Consider the following 24,976-nt stretch of genomic DNA (forward strand, 5'->3'; position numbering starts at 1 on the left):
CAGCCTGATAGAATGTGATATTTTGAGGCAATGCCATAGTTGCTCCATACTTACAAAAAAGATCATTACTGTCCAATATTGGCTCAGACTGTGAGAAGTTAAGTGTTATTAGAACTGGACTCTCTCCTTTCATCTCAGAATTGACATTACCAAGCACTTTCACAACTCCAGCTTATAGTGAGGTAGGTAAGAGAATACTGCCCAAGCCTCCTAAACAGAGGTCTAAGAAACCTCAGCATTAGATCACACCACTATACCCACTGTTACACCATATACTTTTTCAATCACTATGCATAACTCTAAGAGTCATCTGGATGCTGACTCTAAACTCGTAAGTCCTACTAAGCCTGCATAAACTTGCAATAGGGTTTTCTAAAATTGTTGACTCGATTATAAAGACTCTAACATCTCCCTCACCAGGCCAGATAAAAAAAGGATGACTGTTATTTGTCTTTCTGGTGCCAGGGTCCAGGATGTAATGAAGAATTTCAGATCCTTCCATCCTGATAAATATGATTAGCACCTGATGGTGGTTTGAGTATTGGGTGAATGACCTTAGACACTCAGTGCTGATTGACATGCAGAAGAATACGGTGGAACAGATTCTCAAGGTGAACTTTGCTATTACCAGAATTATGTCAATCTTCAAAGACAAAATAATTAGCTTTTTATCAGGCCTCATCCTAATGCGATCCAGTAAGTATAACCAAAAAATTCACTGAGAGCAGCCAAATGAAGCACAAGCTGAAGTAGAGTTTATTCAAACCAAAAACAGAGGTACTTGCTGTGATGAACGCTACACAATAAAATTGGCGTTTTCATAAAAACCTTCATCAGATACAAAACCAAGAATGCCTTAACCTTACTTAAATAATGAACCAATTATGGTGTAACCAGGTATAATTGGACAACCAATTAATTACTTGACTCCAAATAGGAAAAGACAATACTTTAAAAAGCACATACAGTTAAAACTTTTTAAAAACATAAATTAAACATATTTAACAATTTATGAAATTATAATTGTTCTTTAAATAAATAAAAACAGTCATAATATCTATACGTGTATAACTTAATAATCTAACATATAATAATAAATGTTCAAATGCATTCCAAGGCTGCCTGAAAAATATATATACAAATATATAAAAAAGTTAGTTACAATTTGGCAGCTCTTAATTTTAAAACGGGCACAATGGAAAGCATATCATTGAGCCCAGGCTGTTTGGAAGCATCTAACACAATCTGCCAATAGAGCTCACAATATTCTAATCTGGCTCCCACATACCCCTTCTTATTTCTTTTGGCACAACTTCTAAAACAAAAATAGCGAATGTAGCCTTATTACAAACTGTCTTATGATGAAAGAGTGCATTATTTGTATTAGCCTTACTCATTTCACATAGATGTTCGTAGATGCGTGTTTTAAGTTTTCTTTCTGTTTTGCCTATGTAGAAGGATTTACATTCCTTACACAAGGCAAGATAGACCAACCCACTAGTATGACAGTTAGAGAAACTATTGCTCCTTACTATTCTGTTTCTACTAGTTATTTCTATGTTAGAAGCATTAAAAATATATCTCATGCCTTACCAACAATATTTTTTATCACCCCTGAATCTCCATTGAAATCCAAAATATAGGCATCTTCCATAATTCAATAATTATTTTTTTCATATTTATTTATAGATCACCCTCCATGTCTGTCTTTCACCATGACAAGAATATCAGTACTTTTGCTGATATTTACATAACTATAATTACCTCTGTGATGCCCCTGCACTGGTCCAATAATCAAGGACCCTCAGTCCTCACCACTGGCAACAGTGAGAATGTACACACTGGGAGGATGACAAGTACACACATAGTAAAGTGCAATTTCCCTCAAGAGCACACAAAGATCACAGTCAGTCTAGGGCTGATTTCTCCCTCTTTCTCCAGATCCCCAATAAGACTCCTCACTGGCACAGCTATAGTGTTGAGATCTCAGCTGAGTGGCCAAACCAAGATCTCCAGTACCCTTTCTGTCCAACCAGTGCTTCCTGTCCCTGTCCAAGTAGCTGACACACACACTCCTTGAGATCTGATTTATATACAAACACACGCACATACCTGGGAAAGGCTGGTGCAGGTTTACTAGCTATGCCCCCTTCTGCCCAGACTATAAGGTAGTTTTCACTGCCACCAACCAACTCTTATCAACTACTTTAAGACCCTTAGCAAAGGGTGTTCAATCCTACTGTGTAATGTTACTATTAATCCAAATGGTAGTCTGTCCAAGAGCAAGGCTATTTAGGAGTGGCCTGTACAGTGTCACCATATATATATGCAAGTACGTTAAGAGCTTAAATACCTCTAAACAGATCAGCCACAATTAAAGGATTTAAATATATTTAATAATAAAGAATAAAAGAACAAGACAATACTCAGTAAATAATCAGTTACATGTGAGTTCAAAATCACAGGAAATATTTAAAACAACATTGCAGGACAGTCTCATATAAATAAAGACAACATCTAAGCTATACTTAACTATATTCCTATCTGAATCAAAAATAGTTACTATGCCCTAGAAACTTACTTATAGCAAGGCAAGGTAGTGAATGAATCTTCTTGCTGAAGTTGTTGTCAGGTCAACAGACACATACAAAATGCCTAGTCTCTATATGACAGAGTTCGTACATTAATATCATATATTAGCAAGCCGTGGTGGTGCAGCGGTTAGCATTGTCACCTCACAGTAAGAGGTTCTCCCGTTCGATTCTCAGCTGGAGTGCCTTCTGTGTGGAGTCTGCATGTTCTCCTCGTGGTTGAATGACTTTAAAGACATGCAGGTAGGTGCCTTTGTTGAAGGTTGGGGGATGGGCTGGCAATTCGGCACTGTAAAATCCCCTGCCAATCATGAGCGGACCGGAGTTCCGCTGTGGCAAACGCTAAACGGGAAAAGCCAAAAGACTATTGCTGGGTTAGCTTGGATGACATCACCTTTTTTCACCTGACTTTAGTTTCCAAGCTAAACCCCCATTGTCAGTACTAACAGACTTTAGCATATCCCTGTGAAAACTACATATCTCTCTGAGCTTTGCAGATCCTGGAAGGCATAAAACAATAAAACACTTCTACATCTCAAACCTAAACCAAACGAAAATTGTAGTATAAACCACCAATGTAACTCCGTTACCTCCAATGAGCGAAACAAATCCAGTAGACACCGCTAAAAGTCTTAATCCAAAGGTTTAACCCACATAACGCCAAAAACATACACTACGAACAGATATAGACAAAACCACAATGAACGAATCTCATAGCACCAAAACAGGAAGACGCCAAAAGCAGTTAGTTTAGCGCTTTCAACCAAACAATACTGGTCTTTATCAGAACTGCCAGTGAAAACAATCTATCCATTTATATAAATTTATTGGCGCCAAAAGTTGTGTCTCTCCTTAAAGGCATATCAACATAACACACACATAACCGAATATTACGGTGTATGACAAAAAAACTTGCTTTGCATTCCAAAGCATAAATATATTAATTTAAAATCTCCTATAATGTAGTAATGTAAAATAATCATGTCAATTACATATGTTGCAATATTAATATAAAATAAAATACAATAGCATAAATATTGAATGTTACACAAAATATAGTACATATGAATTAATATAATCAAAATAAAGTAAAATAAATATAATTTTAGTTTATATTCTCAACAATATTGTACTATATATGTTAACAGACAGTCAACATTAATAGCTAAACTATGTGGAAATCAATGTTAAAATTAATAAAAAGCTAATGTTAGTAGTCAGAATTTGATGTTTGTTCTATTATATGTAGTGTGTTCTATTAAATCAATAGTCGAACAAGAGATATCAAACAGAGAATCAGTGTAGAAGTATATAATGTTTAACATATACATATGATCTAATCATGTAACATATGTAATGTATTAAATAAATAATGTAAATAGTAAAAACCTTTGTCTAATAGGTGTATAAGTGACAATTAACTAGTAAATAAACCCTACACAATTAATGTATATTGCATAACATTTTATTTTGATTATATTAATTCATATGTACTATATTAATATATTTATGCTTTGGAATGCAAAACAAGTTTTTTGTCATACACCGTAATATTCGGTTATGTGTGTGTTATGTTGATATGCCTTTAAGGAGAGACACAACTTTTGGCGCCAATAAGTTTATATAAATGGATAGATTGTTTTCACTGGCAGTTCTGATGAAGACCAGTATTGTTTGGTTGAAAGCGCTAAACTAACTGCTTTTGGCGTCTTCCTGTTTTGGTGCTATGAGATTCGTTCATTGTGGTTTTGTCTATATCTGTTCGTAGTGTATGTTTTTGGCGTTATGTGGATTAAACCTTTGGATTAAGACTTTTAGCGGTGTCTACTGGATTTGTTTCGCTCATTGGAGGTAACGGAGTTACATCTCAAACCTAGTAATTATTTCTCTTTCAAGACAATACAAAAAACTTCCAGCTCTAGACATGTCTGCTACAGCACTGAAACTGAGAGATAACATCTTCTATCTCCCAGCAATTATAAAAAAAATTAATTTCAACTATTTTCTCTGAATTTTTTCAAGATAACCTCTTGTGTTCCAGTTTCCATTAAACATATACATCTAAACAGTCACAGTAGTGTAGGTACATTCCTGTTCTATTCCAGTAGGGCATGCTGTGGTTACATTTTAGCTCAGTACTTTACACACACTTCTGTATAAATCATATCAATATTCAAAAAATCACCACGAATTGGTAGGCAAACAACACAAGAACTATGCAGTGGAAGAAGAATGTAGCTGCTCGTACGACAGGACGATAGTTATATCCAAAAGATAGATTTTATTTAAAATCACAAAACGGCCATAAAACAATACTAGTTAAGCGCTTTCGGCTGTACCCCAGCCTTCCTCAGAACAACTGTTGTGTTGTACAAATGGTATATATACACATCCAGCTACTCACAATTAAACAATTTGAATAATCAATCAGCTGAAAGCCCGCCAAAACTGATGGTAAAATACTGATTTTTAAAATACTTCAAAGAACTATCTACTAGACAATAGTCCTATACTGAATATATTCTATACATTAAATATAATACAAACTATACATATAAAAAATTCTACATATGGAAAAAAAAATAAATAAAATACGTGTAACGCAATTTAAAAATGGTGTAACATAAATTAAATTCAACGGACCATTTCACATTGCTCATGTCCTTAAAATATACACAGTATGTCAGTACTGATATTTATTCTAATGCTAAGAAGGGTTTTAAGCTAATAAAATCATTGAGACCAGGCGGTCTCGTAGAATCTGTTATGATTTGCCATTTACTTTCACATAATGACAGTTTCATTTTCCAATCCCCTCCAAACGGTGTGCAATCTATCTGTTCAATAATGGAAAATAGGAAGCAGTGGTCTTCCCCTTTATCTAGCATGTGTCTATATAGTGTTTTTGTATCCTGCTTCCCTATTCTGTACACATGTTCATAGATTCGCCTATTAAATTGCCTCTCTGTTTTTCCTATATAATGTGCATTACATTTTGTACAGGTAGCCACATACACAATCTGTTTTGTTTTACAGTTTCCTCTTCCACATCTAATAGTTGTGTGACAGATGTCCCCAAGTGTAATGGTCTTACTCAGATTTATGTATTTGCACTGTTTGCAACTTCCACATTTCACAGTGCCGTGTATTTTGTTGGTGTTTTGTTTGGAACGGCTACCTCTTTCCAACAGCCTCTTCAAATTGGGGGCTGTTTTGAAAACACATCTTGGTACTGGGTCCAATATGTGGTCCTTATCCATAATCATCAAGATGCTCCAATGTTTTTCCAAAATTTCTTTGATGATGTATGTACTGGGGGAAAACATAAGCACACAAACCCTTCCCATAGGTGTGCTGGATGTATTCTCCTTGAGGGATTGTAGGTATGAACCTAGTAAAGGTGGATATTTCTTGCCCCATTCATCATGTACATATTTAGTAACCTCATTGACCATTTTTTCAGGGTACGCTCTTCTAAGAAACATTTCCTTGATGGTGTTGAGTTCCGATTCTAAAATGTGTGTGTTGGACGACATCCTCGCCGCACGTATACATTGTCCTTTGAAAACATTGTGGAATACGTGCGGGGGATGGTTGCTACTGTAATGAACGTAATCATTCGAGAAGGTAGGTTTTCTGTATATTCTCGAAGTGAACCCTAGTTCATTGCTGCTCAATAGTATATCAAGATATGAAATCTCCTTGTGACTATATTCATGAGTGAATTGTAGAAACTCCACAGTGTTGTTCAAATATATCATAAATTCCTGTAATCTATCTTCAGATGCCTTCCACAAGATAAAGATGTCATCCAAATATCTGATGTATAAAGCGATGTCTTTATAGTAAGAGCTTTTGAACACATGTTCTGATTCCCATTCTGCCATGACTAGGTTGGCGAAAATCGGGGCGCACACTGCTCCCATGGCCACTCCCCTAGTCTGCCTAAAGAATTCTCCATGAAATGAGATGTAGTTGTGGTCCAACACTAGTGACATCATGTCACAAATGAGGCTAATCTTCTCCCAAGGAAAATCGGTGAACTTGGTGAGACTTCTTTCAAAAAATTCCAATCCCTCTGTCCTGGGTATACTGGAGAAGAGGTCAACCACATCCACTGTTAAATAAATCAAATTGGTGTTCCATACATCCTTGGTGATGGCCCCCAAAAATCTCCATGAGTCCTTGATGATATGTTGAATGTTGTCGTAGGTCTTCTTGAGCCAACTGTCAATCAATCGTCCAATATTGAAGGTTTTGGACCTGGAGCCTGATACAATTGGGACGAAATGGTGGTTTCGGAATGGATTTGTGTATCTTGGGGATACCCACCATCTTAGCAAGAACTGGATGGTCCACCTTGATGTAGGAATAAGTGTCATTGGAAATCCTGTTGTCGATAAGGTATTCCTCTATGATGAGGTCTATCCGCTTGTGGCCTATGTTGACCTGATTGAGGGAAATGCTCTCATAATTCCCAGAATTCTGAAGTATATTGTATATCTCACAGTTGTAGTTATCAGTGGAAAAATCACAGCTCCCCCTCCCTTGTCAGGTTTCATAACCCTGATATCCTTGTTTGTAATAAGATCAGATAGGCATTTTCTTTCCAACCCTGTAAGATTGTCATACATGCTGTATCTCTTATCTTGCATCCTGTTATATGCCCAATAGATGTCATTACATACAAGCTGTTCAAAGTTTTGAACATGGGGGTTGGAAGCCGGTATGTACATGCTTTTTTTGGTTAGCTCTGTACCTGCTATGCCCTTGGCCTTAGAATGGGACTCGGCATTAGTGTTGAATTGTAGAGCCAAATTCAATTTTCTACAGTATTTTTAATCTCCTTGATGCTATCTAATAAATTCCATCCTCTCATGGGTATGAACTTCATACCTTTACTCAGCAATTCTGCACATGTGTCTGTGACCTCCATGGTCGTATAGTTGAAAACCTTAAATCCATCATATGAAATGATACTGGGATGTGGATCAGTGTTGGTGGGTTCTATCTGATTTTCATTTAGAATGGTCATACTACTGATATCTTCTATCAGCACATTGTTAGTCAAAACGTGAACCTTGGACCTATTCAAGTCCTGTACCATTGTTTTGTTCCCCTCCAGGCTGGATAATATCTTCCCCTGAAAATTTTCTTCCTGATGTGGTTTTTGATGTTTCATTTCTCCTGATAGTGTGTGTGTTTCTATCAAGTTCTTTGTGTCTGGGCCAAACATACACTCTATCCTTCTTGTAAGCTTCCACATCCCGATGTATTTTCTTTTCTTTCCTATCTACTGTATTCTGTACATTGTTTTCAGCAAAATGATATTGCTTGTTGTACAAGTCTTTAAAACTATCAAAATCTTGATGTTCTGTGATGAAAATGTTGGTATGTTCTAACTGTTCAGCTAAAGAGCATATTTTGGTATCCAAATGTTTAATTAATAATGTCATGAATTCATAACCAAACCCATCGAATAACTTGTTAAATTCATTTTCCACTTCAGGAGTGTATGAAATACCAAGCGGTAATTTAAAGAATCTAATACCTTTAGGTACAATTTTAAGTTTGATACATTTATTTAGATAACTACAATCAATCTTTGCATTCTTGTATGCTATTAGTTTCTTTCCATATTCTAATATACACTCTTTTAAACTTGTACCATTATTATCTGTATGGTTATATTGTTCATGCGAACCTCTCATACCATTATCAAAAAAATCATAATCATCTCTTAGAAATTGTTCAAACATCTCTCCTCCTTTTACAATACTACTTTTTGCAAACTTATAGCCACTATGATGTGCAATGTCCGCTTTTTCTTTAAAACGAAATCCTGTAAAAATGTTGGAGTCATGTCCCAACTTATTAAAAACAGTACCTGTATTGTCCAGAACGGCCCCTTGCCGACCATTGAAGTGCTTATTACATTTCGGGCGTGCTCCACCATATTGGTTGTCTAATCGCTTTTTACAAACACTAAAGTCAAAAGTACAATCCTGTTCCACAAATTCGTGGCGTTCACTTAAGAGATAGTCCTCCTCGGTGTGTGCTAGATCCAGTGCACGAGAATTCTCCATCCTGTTATCTACTGCGGTTTCCCGGATACGGTGTATTGTCGGTGGATTTTCAAAGACACCATCAGTGTCTAGTAAGGCTTTGGGGAAGCCACAGTCCGGTGTGCTCACCTCGCCTCCTCCTAACGGTCTTTGCCCATTGATTCTCGTCTGCGTGGTGTGTACGTTACCGGCATGGGTAACTTCCGATTCATCCTCAGAAGTTGCATGCACCAAATGTGCTCGAACCACCTTGGTGGATTCTCCGGAATGTCTTCCTTCAAATGGTTTCTCATTCTTTTGTGAAACCAATTCAGTAAATAAACTGACAAAATCAGTATTTTACAATCAGTTTTGGCGGGCTTTCAGCTGATTAATTATTCAAATTGTTTAATTGTGAGTAGCTGGATGTGTATATATACCATTTGTACAACACAACAGTTGTTCTGAGGAAGGCTGGGGTACAGCCGAAAGCGCTTAACTAGTATTGTTTTATGGCCGTTTTGTGATCCTAAATAAAATCTTTCTTTTGGATATAACCTTCGTCCTGTCGTACGAGCAGCTACATTCTTCTTCCACTGCATAGTTCTTGTGTTGTTTGCCTACCAATTCGTGGTGAGTTCGTGGCCATGGCAGAAGATATGTCTCCTGCTGCTTTATTGTCGAGGGACGTTATATCTGAACTTAGGGCCGATGTAACAGCACTTCAGGGTGAAGTGCGTAAACTTGTCAGTTTATTTACTGAATTGGTTTCACAAAAGAATGAGAAACCATTTGAAGGAAGACATTCCGGAGAATCCACCAAGGTGGTTCGAGCACATTTGGTGCATGCAACTTCCGAGGATGAATCGGAAGTTACCCATGCCGGTAACGCACACACCACGCAGACGAGAATCAATGGGCAAAGACCGTTAGCAGGAGGCGAGGTGAGCACACCGGACTGTGGCTTCCCCAAAGCCCTACTAGACACTGACGGTGTCTTTGAAAATCCACCGATAATACACCGTATTCGGGAAACCGCAGTAGAGAACAGGATGGAGAATTCTCGTGCATTGGATCTAGCACACACCGAGGAGGACTATCTCTTAAGTGAACGCCACGATTTTGTGGAACAAGATTGTACTTTTGACTTTAGTGTCTGTAAAAAGCAATTAGACAACCAATATGGTGGAGCACGCCCGAAATGTAATAAGCACTTCAATGGTCGGCAAGGGGCCGTTCTGGACAATACAGGTACTGTTTTTAATAAGTTGGGACATGACTCCAACATTTTTACAGGATTTCGTTTTAAAGAAAAAGCGGACATTGCACATCATAGTGGCTATAAGTTTGCAAAAAGTAGTATTGTAAAAGGAGGAGAGATGTTTGAACAATTTCTAAGAGATGATTATGATTTTTTTGATAATGGTATGAGAGGTTCGCATGAACAATATAACCATACAGATAATAATGGTACAAGTTTAAAAGAGTGTATATTAGAATATGGAAAGAAACTAATAGCATACAAGAATGCAAAGATTGATTGTAGTTATCTAAATAAATGTATCAAACTTAAAATTGTACCTAAAGGTATTAGATTCTTTAAATTACCGCTTGGTATTTCATACACTCCTGAAGTGGAAAATGAATTTAACAAGTTATTCGATGGGTTTGGTTATGAATTCATGACATTATTAATTAAACATTTGGATACCAAAATATGCTCTTTAGCTGAACAGTTAGAATATACCAACATTTTCATCACAGAACATCAAGATTTTGATAGTTTTAAAGACTTGTACAACAAGCAATATCATTTTGCTGAAAACAATGTACAGAATACAGTAGATAGGAAAGAAAAGAAAATACATCGGGATGTGGAAGCTTACAAGAAGGATAGAGTGTATGTTTGGCCCAGACACAAAGAACTTGATAGAAACACACACACTATCAGGAGAAATGAAACATCAAAAAAACCACATCAGGAAGAAAATTTTCAGGGGGGAAGATATTATCCAGCCTGGAGGGGAACAAAACAATGGTACAGGACTTGAATAGGTCCAAGGTTCACGTTTTGACTAACAATGTGCTGATAGAAGATATCAGTAGTATGACCATTCTAAATGAAAATCAGATAGAACCCACCAACACTGATCCACATCCCAGTATCATTTCATATGATGGATTTAAGGTTTTCAACTATACGACCATGGAGGTCACAGACACATGTGCAGAATTGCTGAGTAAAGGTATGAAGTTCATACCCATGAGAGGATGGAATTTATTAGATAGCATCAAGGAGATTAAAAAATACTGTAGAAAATTGAATTTGGCTCTACAATTCAACACTAATGCCGAGTCCCATTCTAAGGCCAAGGGCATAGCAGGTACAGAGCTAACCAAAAAAAGCATGTACATACCGGCTTCCAACCCCCATGTTCAAAACTTTGAACAGCTTGTATGTAATGACATCTATTGGGCATATAACAGGATGCAAGATAAGAGATACAGCATGTATGACAATCTTACAGGGTTGGAAAGAAAATGCCTATCTGATCTTATTACAAACAAGGATATCAGGGTTATGAAACCTGACAAGGGAGGGGGAGCTGTGATTTTTTCCACTGATAACTACAACTGTGAGATATACAATATACTTCAGAATTCTGGGAATTATGAGAGCATTTCCCTCAATCAGGTCAACATAGGCCACAAGCGGATAGACCTCATCATAGAGGAATACCTTATCGACAACAGGATTTCCAATGACACTTATTCCTACATCAAGGTGGACCATCCAGTTCTTGCTAAGATGGTGGGTATCCCCAAGATACACAAATCCATTCCGAAACCACCATTTCGTCCAATTGTATCAGGCTCCAGGTCCAAAACCTTCAATATTGGACGATTGATTGACAGTTGGCTCAAGAAGACCTACGACAACATTCAACATATCATCAAGGACTCATGGAGATTTTTGGGGGCCATCACCAAGGATGTATGGAACACCAATTTGATTTATTTAACAGTGGATGTGGTTGACCTCTTCTCCAGTATACCCAGGACAGAGGGATTGGAATTTTTTGAAAGAAGTCTCACCAAGTTCACCGATTTTCCTTGGGAGAAGATTAGCCTCATTTGTGACATGATGTCACTAGTGTTGGACCACAACTACATCTCATTTCATGGAGAATTCTTTAGGCAGACTAGGGGAGTGGCCATGGGAGCAGCGTGCGCCCCGATTTTCGCCAACCTAGTCATGGCAGAATGGGAATCAGAACATGTGTTCAAAAGCTCTTACTATAAAGACATCGCTTTATACATCAGATATTTGGATGACATCTTTATCTTGTGGAAGGCATCTGAAGATAGATTACAGGAATTTATGATATATTTGAACAACACTGTGGAGTTTCTACAATTCACTCATGAATATAGTCACAAGGAGATTTCATATCTTGATGTACTATTGAGCAGCAATGAACTAGGGTTCACTTCGAGAATATACAGAAAACCTACCTTCTCGAATGATTACGTTCATTACAGTAGCAACCATCCCCCGCACGTATTCCACAATGTTTTCAAAGGACAATGTATACGTGCGGCGAGGATGTTGTCCAACACACACATTTTAGAATCGGAACTCAACACCATCAAGGAAATGTTTCTTAGAAGAGCGTACCCTGAAAAAATGGTCAATGAGGTTACTAAATATGTACATGATGAATGGGGCAAGAAATATCCACCTTTACTAGGTTCATACCTACAATCCCTCAAGGAGAATACATCCAGCACACCTATGGGAAGGGTTTGTGTGCTTATGTTTTCCCCCAGTACATACATCATCAAAGAAATTTTGGAAAAACATTGGAGCATCTTGATGATTATGGATAAGGACCACATATTGGACCCAGTACCAAGATGTGTTTTCAAAACAACCCCCAATTTGAAGAGGCTGTTGGAAAGAGGTAGCCGTTCCAAACAAAACACCAACAAAATACACGGCACTGTGAAATGTGGAAGTTGCAAACAGTGCAAATACATAAATCTGAGTAAGACCATTACACTTGGGGACATCTGTCACACAACTATTAGATGTGGAAGAGGAAACTGTAAAACAAAACAGATTGTGTATGTGGCTACCTGTACAAAATGTAATGCACATTATATAGGAAAAACAGAGAGGCAATTTAATAGGCGAATCTATGAACATGTGTACAGAATAGGGAAGCAGGATACAAAAAACGCACTATATAGACACATGCTAGATAAAGGGGAAGACCACTGCTTCCTATTTTCCATTATTGAACAGATAGATTGCACACCGTTTGGAGGGGATTGGAAAATGAAACTGTCATTATGTGAAAGTAAATGGCAAATCATAACAGATGCTACGAGACCTCCTGGTCTCAATGATTTTATTAGCCTAAAACCCTTCTTAGCATTAGAATAATTATTAGTACTGATATACTGTGTATATTTTAAGGACATGAGCAATGTGTAATGGTCCGTAGAATGTAATTTATGTTGCATCATTTTTAAATTGCGTTATATTTATTTTATTATTATTTATTTCCTTATGTACAATTTTTATATGTATAGTTTATATTATACTAAATGTATAGAATATATTAGTATAGGACTATTGTCTAGTAGTTAGTTCTTTGAAGTATTTTAAAAAAATCAGTATTTTACAATCAGTTTTGGCGGGCTTTCAGCTGATTAATTATTCAAATTGTTTAATTGTGAGTAGCTGGATGTGTATATATACCATTTGTACAACACAACAGTTGTTCTGAGGAAGGCTGGGGTACAGCCGAAAGCGCTTAACTAGTATTGTTTTATGGCCGTTTTGTGATCCTAAATAAAATCTTTCTTTTGGATATAACCTTCGTCCTGTCGTACGAGCAGCTACATTCTTCTTCCACTGCATAATATTCAAAAAATGACATAGAATTTTTTATAACATTCCCGATAGCTGGGCTGGCAAAGTAACATTTCTTCCTCCCTGAAAACTCAAGCTAGTTTTTCAAGCAACCCTTGTGAAACTCTGCTTGAAAGTGTGAGCCTATCTGGAAATACCTTACCTCATTCCCTGTCTTGACAGCACATCTGCATTGGCATTGCTAATGCCACTGCTGTGCTTCACTGTTATATCATATGCCTGCAACCCTAGGATCCGCCATAGTAGCTTGGCATTTTGCTGGCTGCATCAATGTAGTCATGTTAATGGATTGTGGTCTGTAACTACAGTGAATTTCCTTCCATACAGATAAGGATGAAGTTTCTGCAGTGCCCACACTATGGCTAGACATCCCTTTTCTAAAGCTGCATTGCATTCCTATCTGGATTGGAGCCTATGGCTGAGATATACCACTGGGGGCTCTTCCCTTTCTGGGGAAACCTGACTGAGTACAGCCCCCACCCCATGATTTGAAGCATCCACCTGCGCAACAAATTCTTTGCTGTAATCTGGACTGGTTAACACAGGGGTTCATCCCAAAGCTCCTTTAAGCTGCTGGAATGCCTGCTCATATGTTGTGGTCCACACTACCTTATCTGGCTTGTTTTTCCTTGTCAGGACTGTGAGGGGAACAGCTGTGATACTATAATTGTGGCAAACATTCTGTAGTACTCTGCTGTCCCTAAGAATGCCCTCACCTGCCTTTTCATAACAGCGGCAGGCCATGCCTGAATGGCTTCCACTTTGGCAAATTCTGGCCTGATCTTACCACTCCCCACTCTATGCCCCAGGTAGGAGACCTCTGCCATACCCATCTGACATTTGCTGGGCTTAATGGTCAACCCTGCCCTCTGTAGTCTGCCCAGCACCTCCCTGACATGCTGAAGGTGCTCTTGCCAGGAATGGTTGTAGATGGTAATATCTTCCAGGTAAGCAAGGGCAAAATTTCCTTCTCCTGCTAAGTCACTGGGGCATTTTTCATTCCAAAGGGCATTTTTGTTAACTCATACAACCTGAAAGGAGTCACAAAAGATGACCTCTCTCTAGCGTTGGGAGTCAAGGCACCTGCTGGTAACCCTTGGTAAGATCAATAGCGGTAAGATACTTAGCCCCACCCAGCTGCTCTAGGGCTTCATCTGTGTTAGGCATGGAGTAAGCATCTGACTCTGTGTGACTAATTTCCTGTAGTCCACACAGAACCTGGTGCTGCCATCCTTCTTTGGTACCAGCACCACTGGGGAAAACCAAGGACTGCTGGACTCCTGGATTACCCCTACTTCCAACATTTCCTGTATCTCCTCCTTCAGAGTCTGTTTGACTCTCTCAGGCACCCTATAAGGGGCCTGCTTAGTAGGCCTTTCGGGTCCTGTATCCATTATGGTGCTGGACCAGGTGGGTGCACCCTGGTTTCCCAGTGAAAATGTCTCCAAACTCCTGTAACACTGCTGGGATTTCTTGAGCCTGTGTAGGGGATAGCTGCTGGAACACTGCTACCCCTTCCACTGAGGTGTCCTTCTGAGCCTCACTGAGGAGATGAGTCAGCAGATCCCCCTCAGAATCCTCCTGCCATCCACTGCAAATACTCAGCACAAGGGCCTCCCTATCATGGCAAGGTTTCATCATGTTAACATGGTAGAATTTATGCAATTGCTGCCTTCCTATCAGTTCTACCATGTAGTTAACATCATTGACCTTCCTTACCACCCTGAAGGGTCCCTCCCAGGCTGCCTGCAGCTTGTTGGGTCTGACAGGAATGAGAACCATTACATGTTACCCTGCAGCATACTCTCTGGTTTGAGCATTCCTGTCATGCCAGACCTTTTTATGCTGTTGGACTTCTACCAGGTACTCCTGGGCCAAGCCCATGAGTTTCCTGAACCTGGTCCTGAGGTTTAGGACATATGCCAAAACAGACTCCTTGTGGGATTCACATTTGCCATCCAGTCATCACAAATCAAATCTAGAGGTCCCCTTACCCTATACCCATACCGCAACTCAAAGGGTGAAAAACCTGTGGATTCCTGGGGAACCTCTCTGTAAGCAAACAACAGATGGGACAAATATTTGTCCCACTCCCTCTTGAACTGGTCTGCAAATGCCCATAGCATGGACTTGAGTGTAGAGTTGAGCATCTCTACAAGACCTGGGGATGGAAAGGGGTGGTCTTTAGGTGCTTCACCCCACAGTGTTTCCACAGACAAGCCAGCAGATCTGACATGAAAGTGGCACCTCTCTCAGTCAGTATTTCTTTTGGGTAATCTATCCAGCTGAAAATCTCTAACAAGGCATTTGCCACCTTTTCTGCCTCAATGGAGGACAGAGCAACTGCCTCAGGGTATCTGGTAGCATAATCTACTACCACTAGGATATACTTTTTCCTTGTGGAATTTGGGATACTCAGAGGCCGCACAATATCCATAGCTTCCTCTGAAATGTCTCCTCAGTCACAGGCAAAGGCAGCAAAGGAGCTTTCACTTTGTCTCCTGCCTTGCCTACCTTTTGGCACTGCTCACATATCATGCAGTACCCTGTTACATCTCTGGATATCCCAGGCCAATAAAAGTTCTGCATAATATGTCTCTTGGTATACTTTGTGCCCATATGACCTGCAAAGGGAATATCATGTGCTATGGCTAGAAGTGCCAGATGGTAGGGTCTAGGCACTACTAACTGCTGTATTCTCTCACCCTCTAGCCCTCCCTCAGGAGTCCACTCTCTATACAGTAACCCTTTGTCCCAGTATACAGATTCCCCCTTCCCTTGAGAATCAGGTTCCTCACTAGCTTCCTCTCTTAGGCCTTGTAATGTATGTCTGAGAGCTGAACCTTTCTCAACTCTCTCTTGGTAACCCTTCCCAGCTTTCCTTCCACAAGAAGTTTGGTATCCTCTGACAGCGGTTCCTCACTGTCAGGATGGGTACTACTACTCACCTCTGCCTTTGGGGTCATTCTGTCCAAGGGAACATCAGTACCCAAAAGCAGCTGTGGCTCACATTCAGTGTCATTGGTACAGAGTAGCACACTCCCTGAAGTAACCACCTCACCAGTCCTGGCTGCAAGTGTGCAGTCTGTCTGGGTCACCCTCAGGCTACCAGACCTACATGCTTGTTTCCAAGCCTGACTGGGTGTAACTGCATGCATGCAAGGTACTGCATTGTCAAAATCATTCCCTATCAGGGCATCTGCAGGGATATCCTCAAACACACCTACTTGCTGGCTTCCTTTTCCACCCTCCTAGTCAAGGTGAACCCTAGCCAAAGGTATTTGGAATGGGGTCCTCCTAAAGCTCTGACTGGTGTAGACTGCCCAGTCAAGTAGTGCTACTCTTTAACCATTACAGGATTTACAATGATTAGGTCAGAGGCTGTGTCTTTCTTAGCAATAGCCTGTTTCCCATTTACTAAGATAGGATATAACCTCTTCTGGTAGTTTGATACCCTTGTTGTCTTGAGACAACTTACTGCTGACATGGTACCCTTATTGTCTCAAGAAAACTTACTGCTGGCATTCTGTCATTCCCATTTAGTGACTCTACCACCTTTTGTTCCCCATCTTGCCTCTGTGGACATCTATATACTACATGGCCTCACTGGTTGCATTTAAAACAGTTAACCCTTAGTAATGGATGTGTACCTGGACTACAGGGACAGCAGGCAAGCATGTCAGCAGAGGAGTATGACAAGCTGACATGAAGCCAGTTGGCTGAAATGTGGCAGGCTAAATAACTGGTGCATGCTAACCTGACTAAAGCAGAAATGATAACAGCCTTGGGCACAGACCATCAATCAGTAGGACAACCAGGCTGGCCTTGGAGATGTACAACTGTGGGAAGAAATAGCCAGGGAATTGTTATGGCTAGGCTTGTATAGGCCCTAGGGCTGATAGCCTAGTACCAACCTATGAACCTGTGAACCTATGAACTAGTGGCTTCCCCTGCGACTGGTGGACTCTGTTGTGGTTGTCTAAGCTGCCCACAGTGAGTTCCCTTAGACCCTGTGCAGTGATGCCCTGCTTGCTAGGTATAGGTCTCCCTTTTCTCCCCAACTCATCTGCAATATTGCATTGCCTATCAGCTAACCAGATTTTCATTTCCTCAGGCAAAGTGTTAAGGGCTTGTTCCCTCACCAAAAGATTGGCCAGCCTTTCAAAAGGGGTGGCCTGACATCCACTTACCCACCTATGAAAATAAGTGCTTAGTTCAGCAATATATTCGCACATACTTTCATCTGCCTTGCATCTATGCTCACAAAACTTTTTCCTATTAACTTCAGTTGTTAACTTAAAACATTCTAACAAACAATTTTTGACTGTATTATAATTTAAGCAGTCAGTATCTGACAATTTGGAAATAGTAGTTACAGCTTTACCATGGAATAAGGGGGTCAGGAATAATACCCAGAGCCCTTGGTCACCATTATACTGTTTACATACCCTTTCAAACATATGAATACAACTTTCAAAATTATCCCCCTCTGTAAATTTTGGAAGAAATGTACTGACCTTTGTTGCTTCTGGGATTCGGTTACTCCCTTCCCCATTACCTCCTTGACACTGGTGAAGAGTCAGCATCGCCTTTTCATATTGCCTCTGCCTTGCATTTTCTTTAGCTTCCAGATGTCTCAGTCTCTCTTCTGCTTCTAATTCCATTTGTTTCTCCTGCCGCAGATTCTCTGCTAATTCTATTTCCAAACATTTGGCCTTGAGTTCAAGTCCTTTAACTTCAAATGGATTTCTAAGTCTTCTGTGGAAAGGCTGAACTGTCCATTTTCTGAGAGTTGTACATCTTCGAGGCCAGCCTGGTTGTTCTACTGATTGCTGGTCTGTACCAAGGTGATGTGGATATCCCACCACTGGCAACTAATTAATATGTGACACCCCTGCACTGGCAATGGGGGGAGGGGATGTACACAATATGAGGATGACAAGTACACACACACAGTAAAGTGCAATTTTCCTTAAGAGCACACAGAGATCACAATCAGTCGGGGGCCAGTTTTTCCCTCTTTCTCCCCAATAAGACTCCCCACTGGCACAGCTATAGGGTTGAGATCTCAGCTGAGTGTCCAAAACAAGATCTCCAGTACCCTCTCTGTCCAACTAGTGTTTTGTGTCCCTGCCCAAGAAGCTGACTCACACACTCCATGAGATCTGATTGATTTATATACAATCACACACACACACCTGGGAAAGGCTGGCACAGGTTTACTAGCTATGCCCCCTTCTGCCCAGACTATAAGATAGTTTTCACTGCCACCAGCCAACTCTTATCAACTACTTTAGGACCCTTAGCAAAGGGTGTCCAATCCTACTGTGTAATGTTACCATTAATCCAAATGGTAGTCTGAACAAGAGCAAGGCTATTTAGGAGTGGCCTGTACAGTATCACCATACAGGTATGCAAGTACACTAAGAGCTTAAATATCTCTAAACAGACCAGCCACAAATAAAAGTTTTAAATATATTTAATAATAAATAATAAAAGAACAAGACAATACTCAGCATGTAATCAGTTACTTCAGAGTTCATAATCACATGAAATATTTAAAACAACATTGCAAGACAGTCTCAAACAAATAAAGAAAAATGTCTAAGCTATAATTCACTATATTCCTATCTGAATCTAAAAGAGTTACTATGCCCTAGAAATTCATTTATAGCAAGGCAAGTTGGTGAATGAATCTTCTAGCTGGTGCTGTTGTTAGGTCAAAAGACAGATACAAAATGCCCACTCTTTCTCTGAGAGAGTTCTTAAATTAATATCAAATATTACTACTGGGTTAGCTTGGATGACATCACCTCTTGTCACCTGACTTTAGTTCCCAAGCTAAACCCCAAATACATATCTCTTGGATCTTTGCAGATCCCGGAAGTCATAAAACAATAAAACACTTATACATCTCAAACCTAGTAATTACTTCTCTTTCAAGACAATAAAAAAAAAAAACTTCCAGCTCTAGACATTGTGTCTGCTACAGCACTGAAACTGGGAAATAACATCTTCTGTTTATGACCCAGCAATTATAAAAAAAAATAATTTAATTTCAACTATTTTCTCTGAATTTTTTTCAAATTAACCTCCTGTGTTCCAGTTCCTATTAAACATATACATCTAAAGAGTGACAATAGTGTAGGTACATTGATGTTCTATTCCAGTAGGGCATGTTGTGGTTACAATTTAGCTCAGTACTTTACTCATACTTCTGTATAAATCATATCAATATTCATAAGTGACAGAATTATTTGCAAAATTCCTGATAGCTGGGCTGGCAGCGTGACAACCTCCAATTTAGATTATCTCAATTTTCTATCAAATAACTATCAGGCCTACACAATCAATAGCAAGCATACCCAGTGCTTCCATGATTTATTTTTTAATTAATTTAGGCCAAAGCCTTTTCTTGCACTCATCCCATTGTCACATCTTCTATTGTAAATATGACCATAATTCCATAACCTTCTTTTTTTAAGATAGCAGCACTTCCCCTGCAAATGCCTCTGTGTTTAGGGACTTCTTTAAGACAAACCTGCTACAATTTCTCAGTGTTATAAGGACATTTATATTCAGTCCCTTACCACCAGAATCCAGTTTTAAAGTAGCCTCCTGTATCTTTGCTTTCTTCTCTAGATTGACAAGTCGTTCCCCTGTTGCTCCAAATATAAAGAAACGTAAGAACAAACACTTTTAGTTATATACTCATATTAATAAGAAAAGTTACTCAGTGCATATAACAAATCATATTCCTCCACCTAAAAAGAAATCAGTAGCAGTAGGCTCAGGAAGAACTTGAGGGTGTTATTTGGAAGTTTAAAGGTTAAATACAAATTCAAAATCGCCACCTCTACCAAGAGTAACAATAAATCTTTTTTAACTATGTCATGGGGTTAAGAACCAAATAGCCAGCAGAGCTCAGAACATGTCCTAAATACTGCAAACCATTCTGATCTGTTGGACACAGCAAATCCCATAGCGGACATATTCAGTGCTAATTTTATGCCACCCAACAAATGCAACTATGTTCCCAGTTATCAAGGCCCTCTCAAAATTCAAGAACTTCACTTTAATGTACCTTGATAATATACAGGATTGACTAATTATGAATGCTAAGTAGGAGCTTTCTGACTCCCTAGTTAATATATTTAATCTGAGTCTCTCCACGGTTTACATTTCTAATGTCTGCAGCCATTATAATGCAATTACATGAAGATGATTGTCTTGCTGACCCTGGAAATTATAGACTCATCACTCTCCTCTGGCTTCACACAAAGCAGGCAGTGTATCAATATTTAACGTAATTTATTTATTTATTGATATTTGTTTACCAGGAAAGTCCGACTGGGTAGAAGCCTATTTTCAGTGGAGGCCAGGGGAGAAAGACTCCCAGTTATTAGAAAACATTTTAAGAATAATAATTTTACAGTCTTAAAAAGTAAAACAAAACATCTGCACTTTAAATAATTATAACAAATTAGATATAATATAAAAAACATTGGTTAAGAATTGATACAAGGTATATGACAGCCATTTAATATTTAGCAAAATTTTATAGACAGTTTGTAGAGAAATTAAAGATGAAATACTCTAATACAAATAGGAATTCCAATATGAAGTGAGGGAAAAACATGCTTATGGTATTCTTAGAGAGAAAGTCAGGGATGAGAATTAGATAGCAGTAAGGAAGTAAATGAAGAAGGGAGACTAAGGAGGTACAAGGAAAGAAATGGTACTTGTTCACATTTAGGGATATTGTTTGTCTTGGTTTTGAACAAGAATAGAGACAGATTTTAGCTAGGAACTCTTTCGGAGTGGTTGCAAAAGATAAGACATAGGGTATAGAAAGGAGTTCCAGGCCTTAGCGACCTTGTACAAGTACAGACAATGTCCAGCAGATTTGCTAGCTTTGTAGACAGACAGGAGTTTTTAGCTACTAGATTGTAATGACTGAATGGGAACATAGTTGTGTAGAATGTTTTTTAGTGCAGCACAGGAAGATGGATGCTGGATAATTTTATAGTTGTTAAGAAGTTGTGTATATGTTAGTTGATGTGGCAGTTCTAATCAATTAAGGCTTTTCAGTGCTATACAGTGATGGGGTCTGAACGGGGTATGTGCTGCAAATTTAGCAATTTTGTCGTAGCCTTGTTAAAGTTTTAATTTTTGTTACTCCGGAAGGTTAGTAAGGATGTAGAGAAGAGTGGGGAGCAGATAAGTAGTGGCAAAGTGCAGTTTTAGTTGCAGAACATTTTTGGCTCTGTAAAGCATCCATAGTTTTTGATGAGTTAGTCTTATGCAATCTTGTATCCACAGGTCAAATGTGAGATTATCATCCACTATCACCCCTAATAGTTTGCTATGAGAAGTGACTTCAATGGTTGTATTATCAAGGGAGTGGACTTTAAATTTTGTTTTTTCATGAGAGAGGGATTTTGGGGGGAAAGTAATAGTTCTTTGTCTCTTTTTGGGTTGAGCATGAGTTGTGTGTTAGGAAGTTATGTTTCAGTGACTGTTAAAGCTTTCTCTGTAATTTTTTGGAGGTATACCATGTTGGTAGATGTGCAAATGAGAGTGGAATCATCTGCATATTGTATTAAGGTGACCTGCTGTGTGGAAGTATAGAGGGTGTTGGTGAAAATGTTAAAATGGAGGGGACCAAGGTTAGAGTCTTGTTGTACACTGGTGGTGACTGGAAGGTAAGTAGAGAGTGTGGAGTGCCATTTTACTGTTTGATATCTATTGGACTTGCAGCTTTTGAACTACAGACAGATGGGCTAAGAAAGACCAAGTGAGGACATTTGAAGTAGAAGTTTGCTGTGATAAACTGTGTTGAAGGCTACAGACAAGTCTAGAAATAAGGAAGAAACTAGTTTGCCATTATCTCTAGCTTTATTGACAGTATCTATATAGATTAAAAGGGCAGTGCTTGTACTATGGGAAGGACAGAAGCCATGTGTGTAAAGGATAAGAGTTCTTCCCGCAGGAGATAGTTTAGCAATTAACTCGTTATACTTTAAACCACCTAGCCCTGGACACATATCAATTTGAGTTTCTGAAAGACAGATCCTGTCTTCTCAACCTTGTTTCCTTCTTTGAGAAGGTCACTTTAGCTCTCCTTAAAGGACATCAATGGGATTCTGTTATTAAATGCTCAACTTCTCGGTCTTTTTTCTCCCTATTTACTGTCCCTGCTATGAATAAATAACAATACAACATTCAAAATATTTTAAATTGACTGTTTCTCCCAACTAGAACAATACTATACTATACTGTGGTGGTTTCACTTTCAGAAAATCTTTGTCTTGCCCTGGAAAAGTCTCCAATTCACTGATGTCAACAAGGCCACTGGATACAGGTAGTCTTCTGGCCATTTCCCTCCCCAAACTGACATCACCACTGCCATCCTAAAAACCCACCCATGCTGTGATGTCACAGCTCCCTGGTCCTTCCCCTACCCATACAGAAAGTAAAGGCTAGAACAAGGAAACAGTACATGAGTCAAGTCTCCTGCTGTGAGCTGTTAATCACAGTAGGTAACAGCTCAAATTACCCTTAGCACATTGACAGCTAGGGAAGTTAGGTGTGAAGGGGGATGGGAGATGAGTCAAAGTAGTACACATTCAGGCTTCACAAAATATTGCAGTTTAGCCATTCTAAAAAAAAGCAACAGTAAAAAGCACTTTGAAATTCTGTTCTCTGGCATTTGCACTGTTTGTGTTTTAAGTAGTCATTGAATGGAATGAAATGTTACTTAAAACTAACTGACTGAAAGACAGCAGTGTATACATGTAAAATCAGTGCAGTGACAGGAGCTTTAGGAAGAAAGAGGCCTGCATGATGTAATTTTTTACAGATAAGCACTGCATTGTGGGATACCTGAAGGCAGTCTAAGCAATCAAAATTAGTTCAAGATGCCAGACCTCATGTGGTCAGACTCAGAAATTACATATAAAATATTTAAAAACCTGTAAATAGTCCCATGGTGGTGCTAAAATACACCAAACCATGATGAAATAAACATATTTTCTGAGTCTGTGGGTGCAGTTCTCCTTTAAGGCAGGAGAGAAATGCAGACATATGGGCTCATTTAACTGGTACATTATGGTCTAGAGACTGATTGCCTAGTATCAACATATGAACCTACATACCTACGTGCTACCCTAATTGCATTGTTGAAAAGTGTCTTTGCTACATCATGGATCCCAGAAAGAATGTTTTCAGACAATGGCCCCTCGTTTAGTAGTCACAGAACCTTCAAGCATATTACAAGTACTTGAATATATTGGGAGAGCAATACTCAGGTATAAAGGTTTATACAGTTAAGGACCTGATGTACAATAACAGTAGTCATGTTTATTCAGACTACCATTTGTCAATGCTAGAATAAAGAAATACTCTGCTTCAAGGAAAACAATTACAGATCATCTGACTTTTTTACTTGTAAATGTACTAATGCTATACAGCTATTAAAGTGCCCTGGCCCTGATGCACAATGAAATATGTATGAAAAATGTAATGCCGTAATAACATAACAATAATAATATGTTATTTAGCCATTGGAAGATGTGTATGAAGTGCTTGATAGTTCAACATTTTTACCAGTTCATTCATGGACGTTAGCAGTGACAAACTGGAAAACATGCTTCTTCTTCTTCTTTCAGCTTTTCCCAGTTAGGGGTCACCACAGCGGATCACCGTCTGCTCATGATTGGCAGTGGAGTTTTACAGTGTTGAGTTGCCAGCCCGGCACCCAACCTTCCACAGAAGGCACACACACGCACACCTAGGGCCAATTTAGTGTATCCAATCCACCTACAGCATGTCTTTGGGATGTGGGAGGAAACCGAAGCACCTGGAGGAAACCCACACGACCACAAGGAGGACATGCAGACTTTGCACAGAAGGCACCTCAGCCGAGGATCGAACCAGAGAACCTCTTGCTGTGAGGCTGCAATGCTAACCGCTGCACCACCATGGTCACCCAAACTGGAAAACATGCTTGAAGTTAAATAATTCAGGTGGTATTATTAAATGTATATGTACCACAAAGTTTAAATGACACTTTAAATTTCACAACCTTTAATTCATTATTGCCTGTTGTTAATCAGTTAATTAATTGTTATGCTCCTGACAGCAGGAAGGCTGGATTGCTGTTGCTTAGAGCTGTGATTCAGAAAGTAAATTAAATGCTTTTTTTTAGCTGAACAAGAAATACTTTTTTTTGCATTTCTTGTTCAACTGAGGAAATTGTCTCACATTTACTTGAAGTTTAGCAATAAGGTTAAGTTGCAGTGAAATGAAAGCACTGACTGTGGTCTGCATTTCCAGTGGTATTAGCTTGAACAGGACTAGGCAAATACACAAGCAGCGTTGCAGACAGAATTCATGCT

Source organism: Protopterus annectens, chromosome 5.part0, assembly GCF_019279795.1.
Source record: "Protopterus annectens isolate FY-2018-M chromosome 5.part0, PAN1.0, whole genome shotgun sequence".
In the NCBI taxonomy this organism is placed as follows: Eukaryota; Metazoa; Chordata; order Ceratodontiformes; family Protopteridae; genus Protopterus; species Protopterus annectens.